Genomic DNA, 13,778 nt, shown 5'->3' on the forward strand with positions numbered 1-13,778 from the left:
ATTATTCGACAGATATACAGTGTGATGTCAGACATATATTGTTGGAGGCGGTTGGAGGCTGAACTCAACTGTCAAAGCACAAGGTTACAAGAGAATTGTATCTGTCTTACTGTTTATTTTTGAAATGGAGAGGAATATCTTTGGAAGACATCACTGATTCACATGCGGAGTGTATAGATGGAGTCTGTTCACTGGAAAAAAACAACATATTAACAAAATATTTTATTTACCAGGGGAGAAAAACAATTTATATCACTCATGTTTTCAAGAGAGAAATACACATCTGCCTTTAAATTAAATTAAACTGACATTTGTACGGTGGTCCTGAGAGCTCACAGCGCTGCAACTAACAAAAACACATGCAAATACATGAGGCATATATATCCATGGTTTTCTTGATAATATCCAAAATCATTATTAAGAAAACTATGTTTAATGTCTTTTGTGGTTATCATTAAATTTGTCCAAACAAATCAAGTCTTTAGTTGTACCAGACATTAAAATGAACAAGAAACTGAAGAAAACTATGGTGGTCTAATAATTTTATCCATTAATGTATTTTTGGTCAATTTGTGTCTTTTTTGATCATTTTACATCTATTCTTGGTCAATTTGTTACTTTTTTGATCATTTTACATCTATTCTTGGTCAATTTGTGTCTTTTTCGATCATTTTTACATCTATTTTTTTTATCAATTTGTTACTTTTTTGATCATTTTACATCTATTTTTTATCAATTTGTTACTTTTTTGATAATTTTACATCTATTTTTGGTCAATTTGTGTCTTTTTTGATAATTTTACATCTATTTTTGGTCAATTTGTGTCTTGTTTGATCATTCTAATAATTGTCAATATGTGTCTTTTTTGATCATTTTACATCTATTTTTGGTCAATTTGTGTCTTTTTTGATAATTTTACATCTATTCTTGGTCAATTTGTGTCTTTTTTGATCATTTTGCATCTATCTTTTGTCAATTTGTGTCTTGTTTGATCATTCTAATAATTGTCAATATGTGTCTTTTTTGATCATTTTACATCTATTTTTGGTCAATTTGTGTCTTTTTTGATAATTTTACATCTATTTTTGGTCAATTTGTGTCTTTTTTGATTATTTTTACATCTATTTTTTATCAATTTGTTACTTTTTTGATAATTTTACATCTATTCTTGGTCAATTTGTGTCTTTTTTGATCATTTTTACATCTATTTTTTATCAATATGTTACTTTTTTGATCATTTTTACATCTATTCTTGGTCAATTTGTGTCTTTTTTGATCATTTTGCATCTATCTTTTGTCAATTTGTGTCTTGTTTGATCATTCTAATAATTGTCAATATGTGTCTTTTTTGATCATTTTACATCTATTTTTTGTCAATTTTTGTCAATTTTTTGTCAATTTTTGTCAATTTTTTGATAATTTTTACATTTTTTTTGTCAATTTGTGTCTTTTTTAAACATTCTATTATTTGTCAATTTGTGTCTTTTTTTAAAATAATTTTTACATCTATTTTTTGTCTATTAGTTACTTTTTTGATCATTTTTACATCTATTTTTTGTCAATGTGTTTCTTTTTTGATCATTTTTACATCAATTTTTGGTCAATTTGTTTCTATTTCGTTGTTGTTATCATATTTGTCCAAACAAATGTACCTTTAGTGGTACCAGGCATTAAAATGAACAAGAAATTGAAGAAAACAAGAGTGGTCTAATAATTTTTTCCATGACTGTATGTCTCTATACTAAATATTATGCTAGGAGGTAATTATCTTAGACTAGCCTGATTGTGTCGTTTGGATTAAACAAATGGAGACATAAACTAATAATGTGGTAGCTTTAGAGGTGTGTTTTGTTTCCTTCAGAAAGAAAATAGAATTTGTGTTTAACTGTGATTAAAATAAATACACTATATAATATAAGAGAAATAACCCCCATATTAAAAATCTCTTATGTCAGAGATTCATCAAAAGGGCCATTTTACTAAGATTAGACAGATTTATTAATTATTGGGCAGTTAAAAAATGATCAGCTCTTATGTATCTTATCATATGTTTTCTTACTGTTTGCCTTTGAAATGAGACCTGGGACTGGACGATGACTGTGTCTTTGATCTAAAAAATAATAATATTAAATAGGGTTTAGGAAATGTTTTAACAATGACACTTACACTTTTTTTTTTGGCATACACATTTAGATTAGATTAGATTAGATTCGATTTTGTTAATCCCAAAGCGGGGAAATTTCTTTGTTACAGCTGACCACAAAAATTGCACACAAAATGATTTCCCTTTTAGATAAAGATAAAAAATAAACAATCTAATAGAAAAAGACATTTAACAATATACAATATACTATATACAATTTAGTGCAAATTAAGTGAAGAATGTGCAGAGTGCAAAGTATATGCAAAATGTGCAGAGAAGAAAGAAAACTACTAAATAGATGTAAAAATTATCAAAAAAGACAGAAATTGACCAAAATTAGATGTAAAAATGATTTTAAAAAAGACACAAATCGACCAAGAATAGATGTAAAAATTATCAAAAAGGATAAAAAGGGCCAAAAACAGATGTAAAAATGATCAAAAAGGACTAAAGTGCCCAAAATAGATGTAAAAATTATCAAAAAAGACAGAAATTGACCAAAATTAGATGTAAAAATGATTTTAAAAAAGACACAAATTGACCAAGAATAGATGTAAAAATTATCAAAAAGGATAAAAAGGGCCAAAAACAGATGTAAAAAATATCAAAAAAGACACAAATAGACCAAAAATAGATGTAACAATTATTTTAAAAAAGACACAAATTGACCAAGAATAGATGTAAAAATTATCAAAAAGGACACAAATTGACCAAGAATAGATGTAAAAATGATCAAAAAAAATTACCAAAAATAGATGTTAAAATGATCAAAAAGACACAAATTGATCAAATATAGATGTAAAAATGGTTAAAAAAAAAAAAAAAAAAGACACAAATTGACCAAAAAATAGATGTAAAAATGATCAAAAAAGATAAAAAGGACCAAAAATAGATGTAAAAATCATCAAAAAAGATAAAAGGGGCCAAAAATAGATGTAAAAATGATCAAAAAAGACACAAATTGACCAAGAATAGATGTAAAAATGATTTTAAAAAAGACACAAAATGACCAAATAATGACACAAATTTAGCGAAATAGAAACAAATTGACCAAGAATAGATGTAAAAATGATCAAAACACGTTCAGGTTGTGCTTAGTCACATTTTGTACCTTTTGCCTTTGTCTTTCTTGTCCTTCGAGTCAACAGACATTTCTGACAATTCGTTTTTGACGAATTCAGAAACAAGATTCTTCACATTCACCCTGAAAAGTAAAACAAGACTAGATCAAAACCAGACCACGTTTGGCTAATGCAATTTTGCAATTTTGTGCACAATGTGTGACAGGAATAGTTAATGATAGTGTCTATGATTTGAATATTTTAGCGGTTAGTACATGCTTTTGTCCCTTTAATACAAACAAGTAATAATACTCTTAATGAAATAATAAACCCTTCATCTCTCACTTGTGCGTCTCATGGATCAAATAGGATTCTAGCTATTAAATGTGTCAATCCACACAACCTGAGACGCTGATCTCAGGGAAGACAGGACAGGACAGTGGACGAGCAGCTTCAAACAAAGTCAGATAACTCACTCAGTCAGGGACATACATGTACATCTCAAAAAATTAGAAAATCATGAAAAATTCAATATTTTTTGTCAATCATTTCAGAAAGTAAAACTCATACATTATATAGATTAATTACACACAAAGTGACATATTTCAAGCCTGATTTTCTTGTAATTTTGATGATTCTGGCTTAGAGATAATGAAAACAGTTCAATTTTTTTTGACACAAAATGACCAAAAAAAGAAGCAAAATGACCAAAAAAGACACAAAAAGACACAAAATGACCACAAAAGACTCACAATTACCAAAAAAGACACAAAGTTACTAAAAAGAAGACACAAAAAGACACAAAATGACTAAAAAAAGACACAAAATGACCAAAAAAAGAAACAAAATGACCAAAAAAGACACAAAAAGACACAAAATGACTAAAAAAGACACAAAAGTACCAAAAAGACACAAAATGATTAAAAACAGACACAAAATGACTAAAAAAGACTCAAAATTACCAAAAAGACACAAAATGACTAAAAACAGACACAAAATGACCAAAAAAATAAACAAAATGACCAAAAAAGACACAAAAAGACACAAAATGACTAAAAAAGAGAAAATTACCAAAAAAAACCCACAGAAGACACAAAATGACTAAAAGAAGACACAAAAAGACACAAATGAGAAGACCGAATGACCACAAAAAAAACCCCACAGGGGACATAAAATGACTAAAACACACAAAATAACTAAATAAAAAAGACACAAAAAGACACAAAATGACCAAAAAAGACACACAAAAAAGACAAAAAAAGGACAAAAAAAGACATGAAAAGAATTAAAAAATAGACAAAACAGCCCAAGACTCCATAGAGTTAAACAGTAAGTGAGCTTCATCTCAAATTAATCTTCAGGTTCACAGCTTTCAGATGATGTCAACCTCTTCTATGACATTTATTGTTGACCTGCTATCTCCCCCTAAACACCCACTGCCCACAGACTCCAAAAAGCTCTTTGAACAATAAGAGGTTAAAGGTTAGAAGGAGATTATGGATTCCTACCTGACATTGTCCTCATATGAAGACTCCATGACTTCTTTGATGACTCAGCTCCAGTTTGTCCTCCATCAACCTTTGGACCTCAGTGTCACTGAACCACTGGGGGAAAGTTTCAACCTGCACATGATTTTACAGCCAGTTATTCTTTATCCAACCTGGCTACAGCACCAGAGTCACATCTAAACCCTCCACACTGAACCATCTGACGTCCATAATAGGCAGTCATTAAAGATTGTGAAATGTTCTTGAATCATGACTTTGCTGGGAAATGTTCCGCCACCTTTATCTAACACTAAACACGTGTTAAATATGCCGCCGTGGTGCCAAGATGAACATCACATAGAAGCATAGACGGCCTCCAACACCAGCCGACACATGGAATATTTATTTAAATTCATTACAGGAAGTAGATGGCTGTAAAAATACTCCAGCACAAGTAAAAGTCTTAACTCTATGGAGTCTTATAGGGCTGTTTTGTCCATTTTTGAATCCTTTTCATATATTTTTGTGTCTTTGTAAGTGTCTTTTTGTGTCTTTTTTTAGTCATTTTGTGTCTTTTTTTTAGTAATTTTATGTCTTTTTTTTAAAGTAATTTTGTGTCTTTTTTTAGTCATTTTGTGTCTTTTTTTTAGTAATTTTATGTCTTTTTTTTAATAATTTTGTGTCTTTTTTGGTCATTTTGTGTCTTTTGTCTTTTTTCGGTCATTTTGTGTCTTCTTTTTGTCATTGTGTCTTTTTTTAGTCATTTTGTGTCTTTTTTGGGTCACTTTGTGTCTTCTTTGGTCATTTTGTGTCTTTTTTAGTAATTTTGTGTCTTTTTGGTCATTTTGTGTCTTCTTTGGTCATTTTGTGTCTTTTTTAGTAATTTTGTGTCTTTTTGGTCATTATTTGTCTTCTTTGGCCATTTTGTGTCTTTTTTAGTCCTTTAGTCCAACGTAAAATGTGATTTTGAATCTTTTTTCTACTTTCAAAACACTTCTTACTTGGTATATCATCATCAAACTGAAACTGGCCTCATGGAGTTTACAGCCAGAACTTTAGAGGTAAATTTACAGTAGGGCTCCACGCTGCTTTGTTTTCTAGTCTGGATGTCATGAAGAAGTCTGGATTTGGAGCTTCCAGAGGGTTAAAAGCTAAAATGTCCTACAAAGTCTAACTGCAGTAACTACACAAAGGGTAAAACCGAGAAAAAATGATTTAAAGTTTTTTAACTGGCCAGCCAAATCGGTTATAGGTAGGTAAGTAATATGACACTTATTTCTACATGTAGTGATGATGTAATTTTTCTGCTCAAAAATCATGATGATTTATTTGACCTTTGACTCAGAAAATGTAGTTACTGCACTCTGGTTTTGCTGTAAAAGGTTTTTAATAGTAATGTTGTTGTCTTCTTTCAGCTTTTATATTTTGTTTTCAGTTAATAAACATTTTCAAATTGATTTTGTTATAAATGTATTTGAAAGTGTTTAACAACTCTATTCAAAGATTTGTGTATTTTAGACATAAATAAATGTCTTAATATCATTTTATCTCACTTTTTTTAATTAATCACTATCGAGATAATAATTTTCCTTTCAAATAAACTTATAATTTCTATTATTTCTATGTTGAAATTAGTATATGTATCCAAAGCAGACTGTGGTAAGTGCAACTACTGCTTTGTTTTGAGTTGGATTTTGTGGTTTTAATATAATTATTTCCTTTGAAATAAAGCAAAATTTGAAATCTAAAACTTTGTCAAATTTTTTTTAGTTATAACTCAATTTTGACCAAAAATGTAGTTACTGCAGTTAGTAGCTTTGTAGGGCAGTATAGTCCTAGCGTGTTAACAGTAGATTATATCATAGCATCAAAAGGAAACATAATCATTATGTGAATGAAGAAGGATTTACCAGACAAACCATGGCCTTATATTGACATAATAAAGATAATAATTTAATAGATATTGCTAAAGCTGTTAGTGTTATCAGCCTGTTGGTGGGAAGTATTTCATTTTTATAGTCCTGAGTAGAATCTTTAAACAGCTTGATAGAGTTGAGTCATAATGATAATAATAATAATCCATTTCTAATTTATGGCGGCCTTTTTCATCACTCCAGGTCACCTTACAGACAAAAAGAGTTGTCAATGTGTTCTTGATTGGGTTCTTAGTTGTTAGTTAACCCTTTGATGCACAACATACTTAGCCAAGAAGTTAGCTAAGTAGTTAGCTTAGCCAGCTACTTAGCTAACTACTAAGTCAAGAAGCTAGCTAAGTAGTTAGCTTAGCAAGCTACTTAGCTAACTACTAAACCAAAAAGTTAGCTCAGTAGTTAGCTTAGCCAGCTACTTAGCTAACTACTAAGCCAAGAAGTTAGCTAAGTAGTTGGCTTAGCAAGCTACTTAGCTAAAAAATGGATATGGGTCATTTTTGACCCATGTTGTGCATTAGGAGAATAGTGACACAAAAAGAGATTTTATTAAAAAATGAATAAAGGAAAACAAAATATTAGGATGTATGATGATCAAAAACAAACTAATTGAGGAAAACCTGGAATACTGAATGATGAAAATAATTTATTGCAAAGATATAAAAAGTAAAAACTCTGCCGGGTCATTTTAGACCCATGTTGTGCATCAAAGGGTTAATAAGAGACTGAAACATTGTTCTTTTGGGCTTATTATATGTTTTGAATGTAAAATCTGCAATATCAAGATTTGGATTTCACCATGAAGAGAGTATCATACACAAGTTTAAATAGTACACATGCCTTAACCCTCTATGGTACGCATTATGATGCCAGTTATAGGAAAAAAAAGTTTTTTTTTTGTCTTAAAATCGACTAAATTAACATAATCTGAAGACATTTTATATATATTTTTTGGCAACACTTTATAATAACCATCATTTATAAATGGTAAACAGATAGTTTATTAATGTTTAATCATAATTTATAAACCGTATAAACCATTTAGAATGGTAAATACATAATTTATTAATGTTTAACTAACTAAATCATTTACAAATTACAAATAGATGGTATATTAATGTAAGTTTATGGTTACTTTACCATTAACAAACAATTGAATTATAATTAATAGTTTTAGTAACCCCAAAAACTTCCCAAAAAAAAAAAGAATTATAAAAATTCTTCATATTAGGTTTATTTAGTCTTTTTTAAGACAAAAACAAAAAAAAACAACCACTCCAAACATATTTTTCCTAACTGGCATCATAATGCGTACCATAGAGGGTTAAAACTTGACTTAAAGGGACAGTTCATCACAATTAATTTTTTTTTTTTTTTTCATTTTACCTGTAGTGTTATTTATCAATGTAACTTGTTCTTGATTGATAAATAGCAACGCAGGGAGAATGTGTATTTTTGAGTTTTGGGGTGAACTTTCCCTTTGAGGACAGAACTTGAGGAAAGTTTATGTCTAAAGTCTGTAAAGTACCAGCAGAGATATTATTATTTTAGCCTGAATACAAGGAATCAGCTTTCTAAACAGACTGATTCACATTTATGTGCTGTTTATCTGGCTGCTATTTATCTGCAAAACATTAACTAGTTCTCCTTTGAAGCACATGAACACTTTTTATGAGACAGGGTTGGGCAGACACAACACACTGCAAAAACCAACTGACAGAAAATAAGAAATAAATAACTAGAATTAAGCAAATACATGCTGGAAACAAGTCAAATTATCTGCCAGTGCAGTAAGTAAATGTTTCTTTGTAAGAATTCTTTACATAAGTAAAAATATCAAGAAACTGGAAAAACCAATGATGTCTTGAAATAAATCTAAATATACTTATTTTGAGCAATTGTGGCTTGAAAATGAAAATGCTTTTGAAATAACATTTAAACTACATGCAACTAAAACTCTCAACTGGAGCCAATGTTTTAGGTAAAAACTCACCATATTCAACAGTTGAACAGCTCGAAAAGCATGAAAAAGCTCAATGTCAATCCTAAAAAGAAGTCTTTAAACAATAAGATAATTACATAAGCACATAATAATAATAATACTAATAATTAAATAAGCATATGAAGCTATGGTCAGTAGGTAAATTATACTCAAAACAATATAATTAACATAGTATTGCTAGATATAAGAAGAAAATACTTGGTAAGCTTAATTTTTTTTATAGTGCAACAGTAGCACTTTTAAACTTTCAAAAAACTCCAAAAATAACTCCAGCTAAATCAAATTTTAAAAAATCCAATTTGGTTCTTCTGTATCAAGATGTGTGTCCATGCTCACACTGCTTATGTTGTCAACTAAAAACTTTTAAAGGTTATTTTATGGAACTTTAAATAGCAACAATGTACATAAAAAGAAAAATGTCACCTGTACTGCAAGAACGCAAATGATTTGTTTTTTACCAAGATAAAAAAAAAACTTAGATTTAGAAGTGTTAGATAATTGATCTTGTTATAAGAGTTACTTTCTTATTTTAAGTGTTCAACATACTTATTTCTAGTCTTAATAATCTTAATTTAAGAAATCTTGTCAAGTGAAATTACCTGTCCATGCAGCAAGATCATTTCCCTCAGATTTTAATGTTTTTATCTTGTCTTTAGACACACATTTTTTGTAGTGTGTCAGATTGGCATAAGGTAATTAGTTAAAATGTGGCAAGAAACCCATAGAAAAAAATTAATAAATACTATATTTAACGTACCTGAAGTAATCCGTTCGCTGGTGAATCAGTGCTGCGTTACAGGACAGAAGAAGAGAAGAAAGGCTGCAGTTAATATCACTGGCCTCTCCCTTCACAATGTGTGTTCATGTGTGTGTGCGTGTGTGTGTGTGTGTGTGTGTGTGTGTGTGTGTGTGTGTGTTCTTGTACTTCCTACATAGTGAGGACCGGAACATGTTTTTAACCAACAGAGTGAGGACATTTTTGCAAAGTGAGGACATTTCGGCCAGTCCTCACTTCTTTAAAGGCTTTTTTGAGATTTCAGACTTTGTTTTAAGGGTTAAAGCTTACAATCAGGTTAATGTTAGGGTTACCACGGTTACCTTATGGTAAGGGGCTAGGGAACAAGGTTATTATAGTTAACAAAAACAAAACGAAATAACGAAAACTAGAATTGAAAAAACATTTTCGTTAACTGAAATAAAAATAAAAAAGAGATTTAAAAAAAAAGATGACTAACTGCAACTGTATTTTGTGGTTACAAAACTAACTAAAACTAACTACAATTATAGTGAAAATGTCCTTCGTTTTCGTCTTTGTCAACTTTTTTCATACATAATGAAGATGGATAAGACAAAGGAAATAAAGGCAAAATTTACTGTGACCTCTTTTAATCTCCCAGCCAACAAATACCCCATTACAAAAAACTAAAACTGATGAAAACTAATTAAAACCAGCAAACTCTCTCTAAAAACTCATTTAAACTAACTGAATTTTTAAACAAAAATTCACAACAAAATTAAAACAAAAACTAATGAAAAATGTGTGTGTTCACATGTACCAAGTCCAACTTTCACAGACAATAGAGTATCACTATAATCTCTCTTGTTTATGATGAGTTATAAAAACATTCGTTATTGCATAATTCAGCAGCAGATTTTTACTTGCTGCCTACTGGGAGGAAACCAGTATTAAAGGGGAGAGACTCCAGCAGAACAACACCAGCTGCTGGTGAGATGATCCAGAGATCGGTGCCAGGCTCCTCAAAGCAACACGTCCCCCTTCTTCTGTTTTACTGCTTTAAAATAATGTTCAGTCAGTTTACATAGAGAGAGAGAGAGAGAGAGAGAGAGAGAGAGATAGAGAGAGAGAGAGTGTGTGTGTGTGTGTGTGGGTGGGTGGGTGGTGGTTGGTGGTCTGAGTTAAAAAAATCCAGGGCCATTTTTTTATTCCCAGTCATCTTGTTCAGTGACATGATAAACATACACAGGGACGTGCAAATAGAGTAAGATGAATGTATTAATGTTATTACTAATGGCTCATTCCATAACTTCATGAAATGAAGGCGTTATATAATTTAAATTGTGTGTGTGTGTAACTGTATATATATATATATATATATATATATATATATATATAATGACAATGATAAAATGACTTGAATGAGGGTGATGAAACTTAAGCTTAACCAACAAAAATATTGTTCATTTTTTTTCAAGTCCAACAGACAAGTTCAGTTTTTGCCATTAAGTGTAGCAATAGCATATTTAGAAATATAGAACATTTCATAAATTCAGGTAGCCTATAGGTAGGTAGACCTTCTGTAAACTAGAATACTTTGGTTTTTTAAGTAAAACACAATCCACACTAGCTACCACACTAGCCGCTAGCTGCTATATGTTTAGCATTGAGGTGATACTTGAGGCTCGATGTGCTGCGGTGATATGTGAATTCCTTGTTGCATAGCAACACAACCATGCTCTTTTCGACGCTTCCATCCGTTGTTTTTTTGTAACAAAATGTCCCATCATCCACGGGGCCAACCAAAGGTCTCATCAGCTTCTTCCTTCATGTTCACTGTGGTTTGTTGTTGTAATCGGTCCGCCTGAAACTCATCCAGTGAGAAACGTTCCGCGGTGCAAAAATAAGTGCGATTAAAATGCGTCAATTTTCTTAACGCGTTAATTTTTGTCCCGGCCCTAATATATATATGCTTAGGTTTATTTTATTTGCACAGTTAGAATTACATAAAATGACAAAGATAAAAAATAGTGTAAACCACCTAGAAATTTCATAGTTAGTTTCGTAAGAAAGTAATAAACTGATAAAAACACCATATGAAGTTATAACGACAATGACAATAACAAAAAAATATAAATAATATATAAACAAAAATGAACATGGTATGAAAGTGTATTTTCGTGTGTATATATATTGTCACAGTAATGCCATCAACACTTCTCTGTTGATGGCAATCTCAAAGATCTAAACAAAGAGAAAAACAAACAGTGCTTTTGATAAGTGGCAGTAGAGATATGGTGCATATGTTTATGTGGACGAGTGACCGACAGGTTGAGTTTTATTTTTTTTATTTTACCTCTGAGGAGATTCAGAGCACGTGGAGCTGTTCCCACACAGGACAGACACACTGAGAACTACCGCCTACCTGAGAGTGGGAGGAGAGATCCTAGACTGATGAACACACACAGACAGAGTGAGAGAGAGAGAGAGAGAAAGAGAGAGAGAGAGAGAGAGAGAGAGAGAGAGAGATGCATTCTACCAAAAATTCCAGCAGGGGGCTCTAAGTTTGGCTGCAAAAACATTTCAGTCCATTCATTTCAATACAAAATGAGAAAACTTCTCACTTGATTTATTACCTCAGAAATGTTTGTTAGCATAGACGGATTACCGCATGGGCAAAGTCGGCGTGTGCCCAGGGCCCTAGAGCCAATAGGGGCCCTTGGCCTTCAGATTTATTTATTTTTTTGGTACAATTTAAAAATATATTGGAATGAATGTGGCTTTGAAAATGTAGTATGATAATAAATCAATTAAATGCATTAGAAATTATAAGATTAAATCAGTAATGTGTGATGACACAATACGCTGGTCGATGGGGTCAAAGGTGAAAAAAGTGTGTTTTTAAAATGGAGACGTGGGCGCTCAGTGGATCAGCTAAACGTAAACAGAGGGAAGAAAAAGCTGAAACGTCTGAAACCACCAAACTGGTCAGAGAGTTGGACTGTGATTACTTTATCAAGGACTTTTCCTCGAAGAAGGCCAGGAGAGAGCCGGTGGTTTAGGTGAGTCGTTTCTACGACTGTAGCCGGTATCTGAGTACTCGGCATCCGAGTGCCGTGTTCGGTCGAACGGTCGGTCTGAACACATTAGCGCGATTTATTGCATTTGTTTATTACCATTACAACATGACTCCTCCATGGCATGTGCTGTATTTGTGTGTGTAAGTGCGTCTGTGTGCGCCGGCCACCATTAGGGGGGAAAGAGTATTAATGGGACACTCTGGATGCGCTGGTTGATACTTTCGTTTTTAAAAATAGGTGGTTATCTATATTTTAATTAATACTACAAGGGCTGGCTATTTGAGCTTTCTGTCTCTCCCATAATATATGTATCGTCCTGTACATGGCAGGTGCCAAACAAAACAGACCTAAACTGACAGTTATTTTGTGTGGTTGTGTGTTGCCCGGTGTTGTTATGTGCGTAATGGGAAGAGCGCCTTTGCGCGCACACTGTTTGCGTGTGTAGGCACTAGGCAGGGGCCCGTGGCGAGTTTGTGTCCAGGGCCCGTGGTCATGATAATCAGTTTGTTAGGACAACACTATGGTCTCAATCACTAGTAAAAAAATCTTCTTCAAGACTATTTGATGTTAATATTGTAAATAATGGCCCCATTTACAAGAAAATAGAAGATAAATAATCGTATGATTTGGGGCGGGGCTACCTTTGATTGACAGGTCAATAAAGTTATATATAATGTTATTTAGATATAAAAAAGGACATTTAGTGGTTTGGTCTCATAACTTTCACTGTATTTTAACTTAATGACAGTTTATTTGAACGTTTTGTTCATTAAAAATGTCTTGTTCAGCGTTCGGTTGGACTAACAGACACTCCAAGGCGTAGCTGCTCAGTTTTCTGAGGTCAGTAATGTTGCGGTGACTACGTCCATTATATATATACAGTCTATGGGATCAAACCTTTGTGAGTAGGTACAAATACATTTTCATCACTGATGAGTAAACTATTAATTTCCATTCATATTCCTGCAGTCAACTACGGTAGACTGTATTATAAGTGAATTACTATGATTATTGATGTTGTTTTAAAGGACATGACACTAGGGGGATTTCTAAATAGCACCAGCTGTTTCCTAGCCAGAAGGCGAAGCTCACAATTTACAGACAGAGACATCTGGAGGGAACTCAGAGTAGAGCTGCTGCTCCTTCACGTCATAGGGAGCGAGCAGAGGAGGTTCAGCCATCTGGTAAAGACGCCTCCTGGGCTACTCCCGTTAAAACTAATACATACTGCACAAAAACAGAGAAATCTGGCCAGAACATTTTATACTTCACAAGAAACTCAGGTGCAGAACTCCTCTGTTCTTGCAGCCCTGGGAGAGCGAACAAATTTCTCCGTTCTTG

Source organism: Centropristis striata, chromosome 1 (assembly GCF_030273125.1).
Source record: "Centropristis striata isolate RG_2023a ecotype Rhode Island chromosome 1, C.striata_1.0, whole genome shotgun sequence".
Taxonomy (NCBI): domain Eukaryota; kingdom Metazoa; phylum Chordata; class Actinopteri; order Perciformes; family Serranidae; genus Centropristis; species Centropristis striata.